This window comes from Carassius gibelio, chromosome B22 (assembly GCF_023724105.1).
Source record: "Carassius gibelio isolate Cgi1373 ecotype wild population from Czech Republic chromosome B22, carGib1.2-hapl.c, whole genome shotgun sequence".
Taxonomy (NCBI): domain Eukaryota; kingdom Metazoa; phylum Chordata; class Actinopteri; order Cypriniformes; family Cyprinidae; genus Carassius; species Carassius gibelio.
Window position 1 is genome coordinate 5,020,385 of NC_068417.1, and position 15,603 is coordinate 5,035,987.

General features: G+C 41.4%; 1 protein-coding gene and 2 long non-coding RNA genes across 3 annotated transcripts in view; 1 reads left to right on the forward strand and 2 right to left on the reverse strand.

Annotated features, from left to right (window-relative positions):
* Positions 1-15,603, forward strand: part of LOC127987694 (uncharacterized) — a 2,462,016-nt gene that overhangs the window by 560,054 nt on the left and 1,886,359 nt on the right. The gene's annotated exons all lie outside the window — the stretch shown is intronic.
* Positions 1-15,603, reverse strand: part of LOC127987792 (uncharacterized) — a 338,739-nt gene that overhangs the window by 211,322 nt on the left and 111,814 nt on the right. The window lies entirely within an intron of this gene.
* On the reverse strand, positions 1,051-7,129 carry LOC127987802 (uncharacterized). Its single transcript, XR_008161415.1, has 2 exons — positions 6,864-7,129; positions 1,051-3,536 (listed from the first exon to the last, which is right to left on the reverse strand). It is a non-coding gene; the product is annotated as an uncharacterized LOC127987802 (long non-coding RNA).

Here is a 15,603-nt window from a genome sequence, read left to right on the forward strand (position 1 = left end):
AACCTAAGTGTTTACACACTTAGAGTAAAGCAGTCATGTGTTTTTTAAAGAATAAACTAAACTAAGCTATGTGTACATTTAGTAGCACAAACAACTATAATGTGTTTTCTATGCTCACAATGTTCAGCACAATTATAAATTTGAAAATGCAAGCAGAATTTCGAGTCCTTATAGCAGCAGGAATAAAAAGCGGTTCTTAAACTTGATTGTTATGGTGGACAAAAGACATGTAGTGTCTCCCAAAGAGGCATGTGCATCCTCATGCATTTAAATAACACAAACAAAACAGGGACATTTTAAAACACCCATTTGCTGTTTGGTGCATGTTTTGTTGATTTTTTTCCTTCAAATGTTTCTTTGTGCTTTCAGGTACTGCCTCTTGCTGCCAACTGCGGAGAAAATGAAAGTGAAGTTAGACCAAGTTCAAGCTGCACAAATCTTGAGGTAAGGGCAGGGCACAACCCGTTCTGTGACAGCGGTCAGTAGGGCTGTACAATATGATTAGATTAGATTAGATTCAACTTTATTGTCATTATGCAGAGTTCAAGTATAGAGCTAATAAAATGCACTTAGCATCTAACCAGAAGTGCAAGAATATAGTGTTTTATATACATAAAAGTGCAGAGCAGTAGCGTAGCCAGAAAAGAGACTCTGGGTGTGCATGAAAATCTGGGTGTGCCACATTTATTGTCAGATTACTGTGCAAAATTATGGGATAGTATTGTAAGGTCCAGACACTCGGCCCAAGGAAGGTATCCGGTGCTGGATGAAGGTTTCCTGCGTGTTCTGTCTTTCAGCGCGTAAAGTTATTCAGTTTAGGTTAAACTCAAATCTGACTCCATTTTATTATTTAATCTGACTCCATTTTAGTATGACCTCGAATTTAGGTTGAAATGCAAATTGGTTGTATGCCTTTTTAATTAATATTCTTCTGACATTTGATTATTCTAGTTAACTCTATTTTTATATTAACTCATTCATTCGGGTGCTCATGTTGCTAACAAGGATACAACGTAATCTACTAGTCAATAATTACAGAGTAAGACAGAATAGAATCAAAATGTAACAATTTATTTACAGTCAGGTAGATATGTATTTTGCCAATTACATATCCAATTGAAACACATCAAATCATATCAATATAAAACATCAAATTCTCAAAGATGAATCTACAAGTAAAATATGCATACCTGACCTTAGAAAATACATAGTATGAAGTGAAGAGACACACAACACACTATGGGCTTTCTGGCTACAGAAATCGCCCTGATCCTCTTGCTGCAATCATTTAAATACCTCAGACCAAGACAAACATCCCCCGAGATGAAGACAGAAACTAACAATTGGAATTTGCATTACCTCAGGTCCCAAGCCTGGGTGGTTTTACAACTCAATGGGAACAGGGGGTAATTTACATGGAGGGCCCTAGGAAAGGACACTCCCATCACAGTAATCAAGATCTCTCTTGACTCTTCAGATCTGTATTATCTTCTAATCTACTTTTGTGAGAGTGAGACCATTGTACCAGTTGCACTGAGACATTTCCAATGATACTAAACATGAGTGTTAGTTCACTTGCATTGACATTTTCATGTAATCATTTTGAGCAGACTGAGTAGAAGGAAGAATGGGTGAAGGGATTTAAAATGAAACAAATGGCCAGAAGGGGAGGAGGTCTCCTGCTCCTCCACTCTGTGGGGTGTCTCGAAGATGCCTGTGTATGTTTGTATTGTCTGTTTCTCAGGATATCAAAGTATCTCAGGTTCTTTTGTCCTTACAGTTCCTCCGTTTGACCCCCAATGGGTCACATTCAGATGAATCCAATGGGGTCACCGTTAGATGATTGTTTATCTTCGAGATGTTATCTCAAAATTGTCTTTGTGATGTAAGCAGCTTTAGAAACCTTCTGAGGGCGGTATTCATCTGCAGAACACTCTGTCTCAGCATGTGTGTGTCGCTTGAGTTTGGCAGGTGGATGAATGTCTCCAGGGTTTCTACCTGTGGTTGAGCTCAGCATGTGAGCACAGTTCAGTGGGTCAATCTGAGCCTTTACGACTTCTTCAGTTTACGTGTCATTCCTTTGTGGAGAAACCTCTGCTCCTTATGGCACCTTCTCTAGGACGGTAGTCTCCCATCTTCGTGAATCCTCTCACCTCCAGCGGTGCAGTTTTTAAGCAGACTTCAGTAGGTGAAGGTGTTCTCCTTGCTTACACACTGATTTGTGTGGGACACCTGAAAAGCATCTTAGTGGCCATCCAATGACTGTATTCTGATCAGCTTAATGTCATCACCCATGGAGTAAGAATGAAAACTCATAAGTTAATATAAGAGCAATAAAACAAAAAAGAAACCTGATGAATTCATGTCAGCCAGTGCAAGTGGTACATCTGATGTTAAAAGTGGTCCTATGTAAACATACATTTTGGTATGAATGACTCAAAGGAAATGCAGCAAGAGTTCAGTATAATTTGAGCATTAATTTAGAGGTATGCAATCAATAAACAAGTCATATAATGACAATAATAACATTCAATCACAATTATGAAGGTATATACAATAATCACACTGTTAATTCAGGAATTTTCTATTGCAAGTCACTTTAGAAGATGTTTTAGAAGGTTTTTAAGAAGTGACTTAGAATACGATTAAAACATTTTTCTACAATGTAAATCCTAAATTCCTTGTAACAGGTGTGTGTGTGTGTGTGTTCATATGTGTGTGTGTGTGTGTGTGTGTGTGTGTGTGTGTTAGAATGGGTATCTGATATAAAGGTTAAGTCACAGTTGATGGTTTGGTAAAGTGTTTAATTTTATAATTGACTGATAGAGATGAAGTGCAGGCACTTCATATTTTATAATTTTAATAATGTTTATTGTCATTAGTGATGTGTTGGGAAACCAGGGGCCCTCTGGCTTGTCAACCACCCTAATGACAATCTAAAAGATTAAAAATTTTAAATTGTAAAGGCTTGTCTGCCTCTGTGTTAAAAAAATTTGCACCATCGATCTGTGACTTGTCGTACATATGTGTTACAGTGTTGTTCCATTAGTTTTTTAGACAGTTGCAGATAGTAGATATTTTATATATTTTGGGAATGTAATTAATTCTATTGTCCCTGTGTGTGTGAGGCTATGTGGTTCTGTCAGTGTGATGATGGACAATAGATCTTTAGTGGAGTACCACGTTTGTGATCTAAGCCATCATTGTCTTCTGATTGTAGTGTACAGACTGGATAGTCTAGATGAGGTGATGATGCAATGGGTGAAATGTGTGTTCTATGGTCATGTCTGGGAGATGAATGGAGTCTAATCTATAGCAATCTGTGTTGCAAAAATTTAGTTCCGGTTCTAATCCGGGAGGCCATGTAGATATTTGTGTGGTGATGTTCTCCTGTGAGGTGTGAATGGCCCCTTCAAGTGTCTTCACATTCATCTCCCGCATTTCAGGTTATGTAACAATTCTGTTGTCCTGGCTTGGTGCAGAGGGGACAAGACACCCTCCTGGTATCTGTCCTTCAAAGAATTGCAGTGGTCAACCTGAGACAGAAACAGATACAAAGATAACCACAGTTAATTTTGAACTTTTCATCAGTTTAGTGTTCTGGCATGTGGAATTATTTTAACTACATTCATCCTCATGTACTGCAGTTTTAATCCAGATGTCACAAACGGAGTTCGGTTGGTCAGATCTGAATTACTGCTCCTGTTTCAGTGCAGTCTGAGTGTGTAACACCTGATGCTGCTCTTGCAGTAGAGCCCTCACAGTCTGTTGTGTCATGAGCATTAGAGACCCAATTCTACTGGGGACATTTTCTAGATTAATTGGTGTTTTTATCACCAATGTCTTCATGCATTCCAATGGACCAATGTCCATGGCTTTAGTTACTGTTGCTCTCATTACAGTCAGATCTGTGGGCAGAAATGTGTTCACCTGTTTTGGTGTTGTCTGTTTGACAATTGTTGTTTTATGGTGTTGTTCACACATGCAGATCTCTGTGGCACATAAAAACTTCTTGTATTTTACACCCCCCTCTCATTATTTTTCAAGTCAATTTAAAAGATTAAAAGATCAAATGGTGTTTTGTGGCTGTATATGACTGTGGCTTTGTGTAAATGCTGTCATGCTCCAAACAAAGGAAAGGAAGTTTTACAATTGTTATGTAAATTTGGTCCTGTTGCTGTAACAGGTAATAGCCTTTAAGAGCGAGTGTGAGGTGAGATCTGGCTCAAAATACTTCCATAAAATGTTTTTATTATTACAAGATTAGTTGCAAAATCAGAGTTTCCATTTCCAAATAATGTTAGCCATTCTCTCTGATCAGATCAAATTTTTGGTTGGTGCTCCTCAGTGAAGGATGAATTGGTTTGCTATCGCTTGTGCCACACTATTGAAATAAAATCACACTTCCTCCCTTATGGCACTGTGAAGCAAATCAATCTGCCACATGGTTTAAGTTCTCACATGTGAGGAGAGCATTTTCATTGAGACATTTATGAAATCACACTGTGGCCACATGGCTATTCTATGCTCCTCTACATGGTTTAACTGCAGCTATACAGAAAATAGCAGAGTGTACCACTCAGGAGACAAACAAATTCAACACAGACACACATGCAATTTGAAATTGCGATGCAATTCCAGTATTAAAGTTATTCCAATTTTACACAAGACACATGGTCTAGAATGCATGTAGCATCTACAACCTTAAACCTAAGTGTTTACACACTTAGAGTAAAGCAGTCATGTGTTTTTTAAAGAATAAACTAAACTAAGCTATGTGTACATTTAGTAGCACAAACAACTATAATGTGTTTTCTATGCTCACAATGTTCAGCACAATTATAAATTTGAAAATGCAAGCAGGATTATTGAAATTTGGATGTTTCCATATTAAACTCATTGCTATTAAACTGCTAACCCACTAGTAAGTGAAGTCAGTAGCTGAAGGCCTTGCATTAACAATGCAGTCAACTCACTAAGAGTGTTACCAGAGGTAGACTTGTTACATGTCAACCCCTGATCTTTTCCTTTAGAAAGTGATATCCTACGTTTCTGAAAATAAGGTGGAGGTCTACCCCTTCCCAGTGACCAGCATTTTTCCTCTGTATGGCCTATTTTCTGACAGGAAGAACAAAACCTACTATCTTTGCCACAGGTTTGTTTGCTGTGTTCTCCTGAAGTTTGAGGATTTTCATGAATCTCTAATGCTTTTTTTACACCTTGCGCACTGGTCCACGACTCTGCGCTATTATGGTGCTGCATCTCCTTAAGAACTGAAATCGGCACACTATCTTGAGCAGTGGCACAGGCTTCCTCTGAACTAAAAGTTCTAGATTCATCACAGCAAGTCACCTCCTCCAAGAAGTGGACATGCTTTTCAGCCCCATTGCTTTTAGAATAATTCCCTTCAGTCATCCACTGTGCAGATGCAATGGTTTGGGGCTTTGATTTCCATCTGTTTTCTATCCTTGAACCCCAATCTACAATCGCTCTGAATGTGTTTTCGGCTGAATCTGCTCCGTTTAACAAAGCATTTTGGACTGGAGTGCCAGCATTGTTCTTTATGAGTTGTAACAATGGTTCGTGATCACGGCTTGCATTTTCTAGACCGGAATATTCTTTGTATGTCGTCCACAGACGTTCGGCGAATGTTTCAAACGGTTCATTGCTTTCCTGCTTAATTTGTAGTATCCTGCTCCAATCTGCGCTTGTTGGACCCCTTACATCTAGCAATGCCTGTTTTAATCGTTCAAAGATACTTTCGTCAGTTTCGTTATTGTTTCGCTTGATTATGTCTCCAGATTTCATTTGAGGGGTTAATTTAGATCGGAGTTCTTCAGGAATGGTTAAGAGTGCGATTTGCCATACATCCCTAGTTTCCAATTTATACACTGTGGCTTGTAGCATCAGTGTTTCCCAATAGGGTTGGAATGGCCCTCTTCTGGGCATCATTCCCACAATCTGTTTGTGTGTTGTACACTCTTCGCATGTTAATGGGCGGCTAATCATGGTTATTTCATCGTTTGTATTTGTTATGGTTTTGAGTACAGCAATTTTAACTGATTTGGATAGTTTTTCGCTGGATTTTGCTCTGGTTTTAATCGGACTTTGCTGATTTTGTTCTCCGTGTCTCTGAACGGGATCTCGGTTTCTCTGAGAATCTAATGCGGCAACATCATCATCGTCACTATCGCTGTTTCTATCATAAACAAAGGTTTCATCCAGTGCCGCTTGCTTAACTGCAGCCACTGGGAAGCCCGCATTATTACAGCAGTCTTCAAGAGCTGATATATAATTATTGCCGGTTTGGAGTTTCTTTTGAAGCCCTTCGAGTTTTCTTGACATCATCTCACTCTGTCTTGCCCAACCTTGTCTTTCGAATGTAAATGCCTCTATCTGTGCTCTTAGTTTTTGCAATTCTTCAGAGCGCCCTTTTTCAATTTCTTTGATGCTTGTTATTGTTCGTTTGTTTTCAGCTATTGTCTCGAGGTCATTTTTACGAAGCAGGTAGACGATAGCAGTTGGGATATTCTTATATTTCGATTTAGATGCCAATTTTTTGCCCTCGGCCAAAAACCAAGCTACAATTTCGTTGTTTTTCCATTTAAGATTGAATCCTTTATCGTTTAAACTAAGAAGTGTGTCTTTTATTTGTAATGCCTGAATTTCCATGATCTCCTGATCTACACTGTCACTGTATTGTCCCTGAAAAGCCATGTTTCCCGGTTAATTCTCCCCCCACCAGATTTCTACGGTCTCCGGTCTAACAATGGGTATGTCGACCCATTCTAAAAATGTGTCTGTATGTGAAATGCAAAAAGCTTTCCCTCAACACTTCTAATAAGAAAAATGAATGAACTTACCACAGCAGTTGTAGACAGGGAAGAAGCTCAAACCTTATATCTTCAGAGAGAATCAATTTGAAATTAGCACTGGAAAGACGTCACTCGCATAATTAGGGAGATCACGTCGGCGGGGTCACCACTTTGTAAGGTCCAGACACTCGGCCCAAGGAAGGTATCCGGTGCTGGATGAAGGTTTCCTGCGTGTTCTGTCTTTCAGCGCGTAGAGTTATTCATTTTGGGTTAAACTCAAATCTGACTCCATTTTATTATTTAATCCGACTCCATTTTAGTATGACCTCGAATTTAGGTTGAAATGCAAATTGGTTGTATGCCTTTTTAATTAATATTCTTCTGACATTTGATTATTCTAGTTAACTCTATTTTTATATTAACTCATTCATTCGGGTGCTCATGTTGCTAACAAGGATACAATGTAATCTACTAGTCAATAATTACAGAGTAAGACAGAATAGAATCAAAATGTAACAATTTATTTACAGTCAGGTAGATATGTATTTTGCCAATTACATGTCCAATTGAAACACATCAAATCATATCAATACAAAACATCAAATTCTCAAAGATGAATCTAAAAGTAAAATATGCATACCTGACCTTAGAAAATACATAGTATGAAGTGAAGAGACACACAACACACTACGGGCTTTCTGGCTACAGAAATCGCCCTGATCCTCTTGCTGCAATCATTTAAATACCTCAGACCAAGACAAACATCCCCCGAGATGAAGACAGAAACTAACAATTGGAATTTGCATTACCTCAGGTCCCAAGCCTGGGTGGTTTTACAACTCAATGGGAACAGGGGGTAATTTACATGGAGGGCCCTAGGAAAGGACACTCCCATCACAGTAATCAAGATCTCTCTTGACTCTTCAGATCTGTATTATCTTCTAATCTACTTTTGTGAGAGTGAGACCATTGTACCAGTTGCACTGAGACATTTCCAATGATACTAAACATGAGTGTTAGTTCACTTGCATTGACATTTTCATGTAATCATTTTGAGCAGACTGAGTAGAAGGAAGAATGGGTGAAGGGATTTAAAATGAAACAAATGGCCAGAAGGGGAGGAGGTCTCCTGCTCCTCCACTCTGTGGGGTGTCTCGAAGATGCCTGTGTATGTTTGTATTGTCTGTTTCTCAGGATATCAAAGTATCTCAGGTTCTTTTGTCCTTACAGTATTATGGGATAGTATTTTTGTCACACTGCTTCCGTCCAACCATACTCCTAGTGGTAATTCGCAGGTCGTGTCAAAATGTAGTTAATTTTTAAATGTAATAAGTTTCTTCCAAATACAATAATTTTGAACTTCTGGTACGATACTTGGACATTTCCAATCTGGCAACACTGTCTGTTGATGTTGGGCCCGGGGTCCGGGGAGAGAGAAACATCCTCATTCAAGTGTAACGTTAGGCCTTGTGTCCGGCTGTCCATCAAGCCAAGGTTTTTTGCTAAAAAAATTAAGAAAGGAGCTCTGCGACATATTGCTAGCTAGTTATGTGCAATCAAAAATTATCTGTTTATATCATAGACTGCTGGGGTCACAGTCAGCTGCTGTTTGCTGATTGGTTGGCAGTCCAAATGTCGGCAGATATTTATTTTTTACAAAAATAATTTAAAATGTTAATTACATTTTAACATTTTTAGCATTATTGCACCATATACTGGATTCTTATTTCTGTGTCCCTAATAGTATGATTTAGAACAGGGGCGTACCCATCTTTTCAGAAGTGAGAGGGACAGAAATTATTTATACATCTATATATATATATATATATATATATATATATATATATATATATATATATATATATATAAAACATCACAATAGAACATTTCTGTAATCTATAGCCTACCAGTCAACAGTCTCTTCTGTTCAACAAGCCTGCATTTATTTGATCCAAAGTACAGTAAACGTTTTACTATTTAAAATAACTATTTTCTATTTGAAAATATTTTTAAATGTAATTTATTCCTGTGATCAAAGGTGAATGTTCAGCATCATTAATCCAGTCTTCAGTGAAATCAAATCATTCTAATAGGCTGATTTGCTGATTATCAATATTTAAAACATGAGTACATTTTTTTTCAGCATTCTTTGATGAATAGAAGGATCCAAAGATCAGCATTTATGTGAAATAAAAAGCCTTTGCAACATTATACAGTATATCATTCAAAAATATAGATTTTTTGGAAAATAAATTATAGATATGAATACTTAAATTATTCTCTAATTTCTAGCTTTTAATTTGCTTAGAAATCTATAACTGCTTGACAATAACAAATAATAATAAATATACTACAAATACTTATTTATCACATAATAAGGCAGAATAGTCTCTATACTGTAATAAATCTATGTCAGTTAGCACTGTTTTGTTGATATACTGTTTTTATCACCTGCTGGAGATTACTTGAAAAACCATATATTGTCCTCATCGTATATTAATGTCTTCGTGCTTCCAAAAGTTTCTGTTCTTCTGTCAAAACAACTGTTTTCATATTGCGATAGCTGGACGCTATTGCCCTAATTAGGAGTTTCCCGATATGACTTTTCTGCGCGAGAGCGCGCTCCGGCTTCGAGGATGAATGAAACACACACTGCGGGAGTGTTTAGCGCTTCTGGGTCGGAATAAAATGTCAGGTCATGCGCAGACTATCCTGTCTCTTTGAGTTTAAATCTATATTTATTTACACCAGCTCTTGAAAACATCTATGCGGACACATTTGACTGAAAAAGTGCGGGGAACGAATTTCCATGATATTAAAAGTGGGGGGGACACGTCCCCCGCGTAATCTACGCCCCTGATTTAGAATGGTGTCACAGAACTGCCAGATTCAAACAGCTTTCGCGCGTTGGCTGGCACTGAGCCAGAGACGGACACGCTCAACGCTTGTCATATATCACAATTAATATGAAGTGTTTTCAGCCACATAATGTTTATTTTAGGTTTTATACATTTAAATATACATAATCACAGTAAAACAATATTTGGTATTTGCAAAATACACACTGATGTCTATGGAAGCTGCAAAAACTATATAATCAAATGTAATTTGCAGACGTGTTTTATTCATATATCAGACACACATAGCAGAACAAAAAGTTTACTCTATTCTTCGTCCAGTTCAACAGCCACTTACTTTCATGTATTTCGGGAGAAACTGGGGAATTCAAGTGCTGTACGTTAAATCCGGCTGACAGGACTCTGAACTGCAGCGTTCATCTCGTTATAGATCAAGATAATTTATAAAGGTTTTTAAACGAAGAATCGGAATATCAGACATGGTAAGCAAGTTTGTGTGTATATATTTTAATAAAAAATGAAAAACTAAATAAAACGAATACCGATACATCTGTTAGTGGCTGCGGTGTGTCACGTGACAATCATGACGCGTCGCCATGGAAACAAGGGGTCAGTTAAAATATTTGTAATTTACGCGTGAAAGGATTGATTTAAAAAATATATATTTTCTAAGTAAACAATAGCCCAAGTTTAGTAAACATTTTTTTATTGAGACTATAAAAAATAATTCTGCATCTATTTTTAGGTGTGCCAGCTGCCACTCTGGGTGGCACCGGCACACCCTGGCACACCCGTGGCTACGCCACTGGTGCAGAGTAAGTAAAGCTATGATATACATAATGTACAGTGGAGTTGCTATATACAATATTGATCAGAGAATATACAGAATATAAATATGAATGCAATGATCAAAATGTCATATCCTATTTCATACCCCGATAACGATACATATCCTGACAACAGCGCTCTACAGTAACATTTATTTATTAGGAGCACTTGTGCTACTAATTAAAAAAAATCTAAGAGCACAGTCCAAAATTTAGGAGCACAGATAATTGAAAGTTTTTCAACGACACAATATTACTGTGCCACATATAACATGCACAAGTATGGAGAGCATGAGAAAAGAGAATTCAGAAACATAGCATCTTACAGAAGTTTATGTGATGAAGTTGGGGTCGGCGTGACTGAGACTCGTGCTTTTATTACTAAAAACAATAATAAACAAAAGGCGGGCACACAGTGCTTGCACCTTAGCTACACTACAGCAATAACAACACTTTTTCACTTTCTCTGATCACTCTCTCCACCTCCGACGTACAAGTCCTAGTCCTCCTCTCTCGTCTCTGAGTCGACAGCGGCTTATATCCCATCTCTCCATGCCAATTAATGCAATAAGACCCATGTGTAACCCAGCAGCCTGCGGACGGTGTACACTGGCTGACCATCAATCATGCGAGGAGCTGGGGCAGATTTACTGGCTAGAGACAAAGTGGAACAAACAACAGGTTTTAATTGAGAAACATGGAAAGTAGGATGGATTTTCATGGACCTGGGCAAGAGAAGACGAAAGGAAACCGGATTAATCTTTCTGAGGATCTTGAAGGGACCAATGTATCTTGGAGCCAGCTTACGGGATTCCACTCGCAAGGGAAGATCTCGGGTAGAGAGCCACACTCTTTTTCCTGGACGAAATGAGGGTCCTGCTCTCCTCCTTCGGTTAGCCTGCCTCCGTTGGAGTCGGGCCGCCCTCACTAGGGATGCACGGGCCCTCTTCCAGGAAAGTCGACAACGACGGACAAGCTGTGTGGCAGCTGGGGTGTCAACCTCTGGCTCCTGTCCAGGAAACGGGGGGGGGGGGATCCATAGAGACACTCAAAGGGGGACATGCCTAAAGAAGAACGGAACAGAGTGTTATGAGCGAATTCAGCCCAAATTAAACGAGAGCTCCAAGTGGATTGGTTGTCGGCCACCAGGCACCTCAGGGTCTTCTAAATGTCCTGATTTACCCTCTCAGTTTGTCCATTGGACTGGGGGTGGAAGCCAGAGGACATGCTGATAGAGGACCCAATGAGCCGGCCAAACGCCTTCCAAAACCGGGATGTAAACTGTGGCCCCCGATCAGAAACCATATCCTGGGGAAAGCAGAAGTTCTGCAGTTTGGTTAGCTGTGGGGAGTTTGGGCATGTGTAAGAGGTGACAAGTCTTAGAAAATCGATCTACCACCACCAGAATTACTGTTTCCCTGAGATGGGGGCAAGCCTGTGACGAAATCCAGGGAAATGTGAGACCATGGACGTCTCGGGATAGGCAGTGGGTGCAGTAAACCATGAGGGTGAGTTCTTGAACCCTTGCACTGGGCACACACTGGACAGGCAGAGACAAAGGCCCTTACATCTCTTTGTAACTTGGGCCACCAAAACTTCCTCTGAACAAGCTTACAGGTTCTTGTGGTTCCCGGGTGTCCGGAGGGGAGGGATGCATGTGCCCACTGCAGGACCTCAGAGCGCATACAATTTGGGACAAAGAGACGCCCTACAGGGCCATTACCTGGACCAGGCTGTTGCGCTCTCCTGACGGCGGTCTCAATATCCCACTGGATGGGGGCTATCACCCTGGCTGCGGGGAGGATGGTTTCTGGGCACAACTCCCTCTCAGGTGGTTCAAACTGCCTCGAGAGTGCATCTGGCTTGAGATTCTTGGAACCTGGGCGATAAGAGAGAGTGAAGTTGAACCGGTTGAACCCAACGGGCTTGTCGTGAGTTTAACCTCTTGGCATCTCGAATGTAGGTGAGATTTTGATGGTCCTTCCAGATGAGGAATGGGTGTTTGGCACCCTCAAGCCAGTGCCTCCACTCCTCCAATGCCATCTTAATGGCCAACAGCTCCCTGTTCCCAGTGTCATAATTTATCTGTGTTGGGGTAAGACGGCGGGAAAAAAAAGCACATTGGTGAAGTTTAGAATCACTCTTACACTTCTGTGACAGGAACGCTCATACCCCCACATCTGAGGCATCCACCTCCAGGACAAAGGGCAACTCTGGGTCTGGGAGAGTTAGAATGGGGGCAGATGTGAAGCGTTGTTTCAGTGTATTGAAGGCATGGTCAGCATCGCTGGTCCACATGAATGGCCTGTTGGACTTCTTTGTGAGTGAGGAGAGAGGTTCTGCAATAGAACTAAAATTTCTTATGAATCTCCTGTAGAAATTAGAGAACACCAGAAAGCGCTGTACCTGCTTGACTGAAGTGGGTCGGGGCCAGTCCAAGACTGCTTGGATCTTGCCTGGATCCATCTGGAGGCTGCCCTTGGACACATGGAAGCCGAGAAATGAGAGCTGGGACATGGAACTCGCTCTTCTCCAGCTTAACAAAGAGCTTGTGTTTCAACACCTGGGTCAGGACCTGTCTGACATGCTGAATGTGTTCTTGGAGGTTGCGGGAGAATATCAAAATATCATCCAAGTAAACAAACACATATATATTTAGCATCTCTCTAAGGACATCATTAATAAAGGCCTGAAAGACAGCAGGAGCACTAACCAGCCCGAATGGCATTACCTGGTACTCGTAGTGGCCTGTCGGGGTATTAAATGCAGTCTTCCATTCGTCCCCCTCCCGGATCCTGACAAGATGTTATGCATTTCGGAGGTCCAGTTTGGTAAAGATGGTGGCCCCCTGCAGGATCTCAAAGGCTGTGGTCATGAGTGGGAGGCGGTAACGATTCTTGATTGTGATGTTATTTAAGCCTCGATAACAATACAAGGTCTGAGACTGCCATCCTTCTTTTCAACAAAGAAGAAACCGGCTCCTGCCGGTGATGTGGAAGGACGAATGAATCCATTATCTAGAGCTTCCTTCAGATACTTGTCCATAGCTAATCTCTCAGGGCCAGAGAGGGAAAAGAGCCTTCCACGGTGTGGGCAAGTTACTGGCATCAGTTCAATAGCACAGTCATATGATGTGGGGGGGCAGTGTGGAAGCTTGGACCTTACTGAAGACTTCGAGGAGGTCCATGTATTCCGGGGGAACTCGGGATGGCTCGGGAGGGTAAAGAGGGGGCTTGATAGTGACTGGTTCGATCCTGGGAATAGCCATGACTTCCAAGACGGGCTTTGAGCCTAAAGATGGAATTGCTCTTGGGATTGCCAGACATTGATTCTTGGACAGACTTCAGCTCAGGTGGACCGCAGAAAGCAGTATTTGAAAGTTGGCAGTGTGTTCCCCACTCTGTGACAACTCCTCTGGACCAGTCAATATTGGGGTTATGAGCAGTCAACCAAGGGAAACCGAGGATTATAGGGAGTCTAGGAGTATGAATTAATAAAAACTGAATAAATTCCTGGTGGTTCCCTACTTTTAACTGAAGAGGTGGAGTGCACTCACTGACCCGACCCGATCCCAGTGGGCTGCCATCAACTGCAGTAATGTTAAGGGGTTCTTGGAGAGTCACAGGATGAATTGCAAGACTTTGGGCCATCTTAAAGTCCATAAAATTCCCGGCGGCCCCAGAGTCTACAAAGGCACATACTTGATGGTGTTGCTGGCCCATAGTGATTGTGGCCTGGATCCTCAAACCTAAGTTTGCTGAGCAAGGGATGGTTCCTATTCTCGCCCCGGCCCCCCTACTCCAGGACGAGACTTGGCTTTTCCCGAAAGCTCAGTACAGTTGGCACGAAAGTGTCCTGGCTTGCCACAGTAGAGGCAGCATCTAGCTCTCATCCTCCTATCACGTTCAGACTGGGATATCCGAGTTCCCCCCAACTGCATGGGTTCATCCATGTCCACAAGAGGAGGAGATAATTTAACAGGACTGGTGGCCTCAAATAAGCTAGTCTCCCGCTGCCGCTCTATCTGGCGTTCTCTGAGGCGATGGTCAACCCGGATAGCTACATCGATGAGGGACTCAAGGTCAGGGGCAGGGTCTCGGAATGCCAACTCGTCTTTGAGCTCTGATGACAAAGCATGGTGGAAGGTCGCTCTTAGGGCTCTTTGATCCCATCTACTCTCAGCTACCAGAGTGCGAAACTCTATGGCGAACTCAGCTGCGCTCCGGGTACCTTGAGAGAGATTCAGCAGGCGATGATCGACATCACCTCCACTGGCTGGATGTTGGAAAACTCTCTTCATCTCCATGATGAACTGTTGACTGTTTGTGGTTAGTGGGGACTTCTGGTCCCACAAAGCTGAGGCCCATTCGAGTGCCTTACCGGTGAGGAGAGTAATGATGTAGGCCACCTTACTGCTTTCAGTGGGAAAACAACTTGGTTGTAGTTGAAAGGCCAGAGTACACTGGGTAATACATCCTCTGCATCTCTCAGGGCTTCCATCAAACCTTTCTGGGGCTGGTAATCTGGGCTCAGAAGGAAGTGTCACCATGGACCTAGGTTGAGGATCATGGGACGGTTGGAGTTCTTGGGGTGAAGAGGCCTGGGACTGAAGGCTCAACATTTGGACAATTTGAGACAGAGTTTGATCATTTCGTTGAATGGTAGTGGCTTGCTCAGAGAGTGCAGCTAGGATCCGTTCCACATTGGAGGGTGGTGAAGACTCTTCCGCTGGCAGTGTGTTCAGTCTTGCTGTAACGAGGCTGCCTCAAGCTGGGATTGAACCCGGGTCTCTGGTGCTCTAAGAGAGTGAATTTACTCACTGAGCTACCCAGACTGTTAAACCCAAGAGCGGAAGAGCAAAAGAGCAAAAAAGGCCAAGGGGCTTGAATCTTCAAAAAGTCTTTACTAGAGAAAACAAAGTACAAAACAAACGTAGCAAACTTAGCTACCATTAAACAAAAAAGAGACACAAGGGTCCAAAAGTACGAGAACAGTCAAACTTAACTTAGGAACTGGATACACAAGAAGTATAGGCTCAAAACTGAACACAATAGCAGGGAACAAACAGACTTATAAAGGGTCAAACACAGGTGTGAGGAATCA